This window comes from Sinocyclocheilus rhinocerous, unplaced genomic scaffold, assembly GCF_001515625.1.
Source record: "Sinocyclocheilus rhinocerous isolate Xijiao unplaced genomic scaffold, SAMN03320098_v1.1 scaffold990, whole genome shotgun sequence".
Taxonomy (NCBI): domain Eukaryota; kingdom Metazoa; phylum Chordata; class Actinopteri; order Cypriniformes; family Cyprinidae; genus Sinocyclocheilus; species Sinocyclocheilus rhinocerous.
In genome coordinates this window covers 736,552-740,755 of record NW_015652301.1, presented here as the reverse complement: position 1 = coordinate 740,755, position 4,204 = coordinate 736,552, and the positions used below count along the sequence as shown (strand labels likewise).

The following is a 4,204-nucleotide window of genomic DNA, read 5'->3' as shown; positions in this document are numbered from 1 at the left end:
AGATAAAAAGTGCGCAACCTTTTTTTTTTTTTTTTCCATAGCAGAAATGGGCCTCCATATATATGCTTCGAAGACAAAAGTGTATTTTTTTTTATTAAAATAAATAAATAATAAAATACAATAATACTATACTATCTAAGTAGCACAGCAGCATTAGCTTAAATAATAGTGTAATTTCGAGCAGGATGTTCTGTTTGTCCAACTAGTGGCTCATGGGACAACCTGTTCGAAAATAATCATTATTAGTTTTGCAATTCCATTTTGAAACACTACTAGTGCTGAAAGAACACTTTAACTTTGATGTATGTTTGTTTTTATTCTTCACAGTACTCTTGCTGGAATCCTTTCCTGTTACTCAGCCCTAGTATAAAAACTTTTCTTTGCCTTCGTCTGTCATTACATTTCTTTTTAGCACTTACGCAACTACATCTCAAAGATGCATTGTGTGTGAAAGAGAAGATGACTTTTATCAGGGCAACTAAATAGACACTATTGCATTTCTAAAACGAATGCTAGACTCTGCCATTTGTTCTGCGAAAAGCTGTTTTTAAAACTTTTCTCCATTAGGCCCTTCTTCTTTTTTTTAATACTTACCTTCTCACTTTTGAAAGTTTCAAAGTGTGCTTTTTATGTTGTGGGAAAGAAAATCAATTCATATTGAGGAACATGAAGTAGTTCGTTTACAGGAAAATATCTATTGACGCATCAAGACATTCTTCTCACTTTAAAGGATGAGTAATTTTTGTGTGTCGTACAGTATCACTCCAGACACAAGGTCTTGGTGGAACAAAATTCAACTTCAGAATAAAAACACTAGTAGGAAGTGCACATTTAAAAAAACAAATCATCTCAATACATTATCTTGATTTTCATTTAGGCACACACTGTCCTTTTTCTACCTACACACACATACTTGGTTAATATACTTCATATTATTAACTTTTTTAATGAAATGAAAAAGAAAATGACATTGATTTTCAGAAATAAGTTTTTTTTTGTTTGTTTTTTGCATTGTCACATTTTCATGACTATAAACACCATTCCTCCAAATTCCCATATTATTGCAATGCATCTAGACATATTTCTTGTGAGTTTTTTTGTCATTGTAACTATTCTCAATAATTCTCATTATATTGCTCTAATGCAGTATTTTTTTTTTTTTATCAATGACTATTTAAATTAGCATATATTAAAGGGGAAATAACTTTTTTGCAATTTAAATAATTGAAATAATTATTTAATATATTTATTTTATATATGTATACATCTCATATGTAGTCATTTTTATGTCTAGCAGACACAGACACAGACACAGACACACACACACACACACACACACAGACACAGACACACACTGCATTAGATTGCTGTAATGCAGTATTTTTTATCAATGACTACTGCAATTTAAAGAATTGTAATATTTAATAAATACATGTATATATCTAATCATATATATAAATATTTACAAATACTCTAAAACAATCTCAAATTTAATTGGACTGCCTTTAACGTTGTGCATTCGTTGTAGTGGTTCAACTGATCACAAAACGAACGGTTCAGATTATATTATGGTTTTTGAGTCACAGATCGAATCGTTTTTCTGATCAGAAAAAAAAAAAAAAATTCAATGTAACTTTGCTTTCCATTTATTAATTATAGTACTTCTTAGATGGCACAAAAAAAAAAAAAAAAAAGAAAAGAACAAATACACAAATTACAAGCATAGATAAATACAAGGGAACAAAGTTACAAATAAAATTAGGTCCGTAGTATTCAGGTACAGAAATGTAATAATTAAGTGTAAAATACACTGCATAGTGTTCACTGTATAAATTAAATACAGGTTAACCTTTGTCAAAGCTGTGTTTTGTTGTCTGATTAGCATTAATGACAGCAGCAGGTATTTATAGGTCGTGTCCCTTTAAGACCTGATAAACTACGATCCGTTAAACCCCTAAATCGTTGTGCCATTGTATTGACATCTGTGCAACGTCACCACATTTATTTCCATCAAGAGTTGCATACATTTTTGATCTTGTATTGATAATGAGAGAGTCAAACTACTCTGTAAAGTCGAATCCAGCACACCCTAAAGACTTTCAATAGGCTTAAGATCAGGACTCTGTCGTGACAATTCATACATGAAAATGATTCTTTATGCTCCCTGGACCACCAACCAAATGGTGACTTTTTTTTCTTTTATTGGCCAGGCAGTATATATATATATACACTCTCAGAAAAAAGGTACAAAAGTTGTCACTGGGGTGGTGACAACTTTGTACCTAAAGAGTCCATATTGGTATAAAGGTACATATTAGTACCTAAAATGCACATCTCAGTACCTAAAAGGTACAAACGTGTACCGCCCCAGTGACAGCGTTTGTACCTTTTTTTTTCCTGAGAGTGTATATATATTAAACATGAATTATATTGCATTCAAGCTTCACATTATTATTATTATTATTATTATTTTTTTTTATTTTTTTTCATTTTACAGTATATCATAAATTTTGTCAGGAAATCAAAAGGAAGACGTCCTAAAATAATGTCACGCTGAAAAATGTTAGTGTTAAAACAACAGTTGCTTAATTTTATTTTTTGAGGCGAAATGTTGTCGACAAGTTACATGAGACTTGTCCACTAACTAACCTTGGCTCTGAAAGGTATCCAGACAGTGTCTCGGACAGAACGAGGAGCCTTTGAAAGAGGACAAGGTTCTGTTCAGATGAGTTTAAAAATAAACCTGATGGAAGTAGGACCGGTGCCATTCTGTAGGTCCACATCCTGTCTGCCTGCCGCCCTGCAGAGTAATCGGAGAGGTGGCAAAGCATTCTCACTCTGTCTTTTTTCCTTCAGCTACCCTGGGGAAATCAGCGGCTTTCAGAGTCGCCCTGCCTGGAGTCCCGTCCTCGCAGCTGGCTGTGACAAGACCTCGTACCCAACCACGAGGCAGCAAAGAGACTGGGGAAGAGACAGCTGACTTCCACTGCAGTACACCAACTAAAAAAACAGCACCATCCACCCCGAGCTGATCCGAGCCATCAGTCAATCTGTAGATGTGCACTGTGCTCTGAACCCATCAGACTCCAAATGCTGCATCCTAAATAACTCTCAACAGCTGTTTTTATGATAAAGGTAGTTCATGCAAGAATAAAAAGTCATCATTTACTCATGTTGTTTCAAACACACATAATGTTCTTTTTTTCCATGAAACAGAAAAGACGAAATTCTCATGTATCTTCATATACACATTCAAATGTTTGGAGTTTTTTTTATTTTTTTTTAAAGAAATTAATACTTTTATTAATTACATTGTAATCAAAAGTGACAGTAAAGACAATGGAAATTATGTATATATATATATATATATGAAAGTGACCAAATATTTCTATTTAAAATAAATGCTGTTGTTTTGAATGTTCTATTCATCAAAGAATTCTTAAAAGAAAATATGTATTAAGCAAAAAAACAACAAAAAACCCCCAGCAAAAACATGAAGCAGCATCTGAGCTAACAGGAAATGTTCTCACAACGTTTTTTAAAAGTTATAACAATGTTAGGATAAATCGTTCTTACAGTAATGTTTATGGAGCGTTCTTATAACTTATATTTATGTTTGATATATGTTCTCATAACGTTGAGAGAACTTTAAATAACATTCTAATCACAACAAGAAAACTAAACATTTTAACATTCTTAGAATATAAAAAATAGACATTCAAATAACGTAATATTTTGGGTGAAAATAAAGTTAATAGAAAACTGTAAGAAATGTTTTTGTAACCTTTAATTAACGTTATAATCACTGCATGAAATCTGGACATTATAACATTCTAAAAAATAAACGTTTAAATCAAGTTAGTAGAAAGCTATACTAAATGTTTTTGTAACTTTTAAATAACATTCTAATCACTACAAGAAAACTGGACATTTTAACATTCTTAGAATATTAAAAATAAACGTTCAAATAAATAGTGTTATATGTTGGGTAAAAAGAAATGTTTTACGAAATGTTTTTATAACCTTTAAATAACATTCTAATCCCTACAAGAAAACTGGCCATTTCAGTGTTTTATAAACATTTCAAAACAATGTTTTTATAACCTAAATTTGTTACCTGAAACAAATGTTTTCAACATTGAGAATAAGAAGAAATGTTTTCTGCACTCTCAGAAAAAGAAGGTAAAGCTGGGGCAGTACCTTT

At 31.6% G+C, this 4,204-nt stretch overlaps 1 long non-coding RNA gene across 1 annotated transcript in view; it reads left to right on the top strand.

Annotated features, from left to right (window-relative positions):
* LOC107714560 (uncharacterized) overlaps positions 1 to 3,168 on the top strand; it is a 14,087-nt gene extending 10,919 nt beyond the window's left edge. The window contains exon 2 of the long non-coding RNA XR_001636988.1: positions 2,857 to 3,168. This is a non-coding gene — a long non-coding RNA (uncharacterized LOC107714560). The remainder of the gene's footprint in view (positions 1 to 2,856) is intronic.
* Positions 3,169 to 4,204: the final 1,036 nt, after the last annotated feature.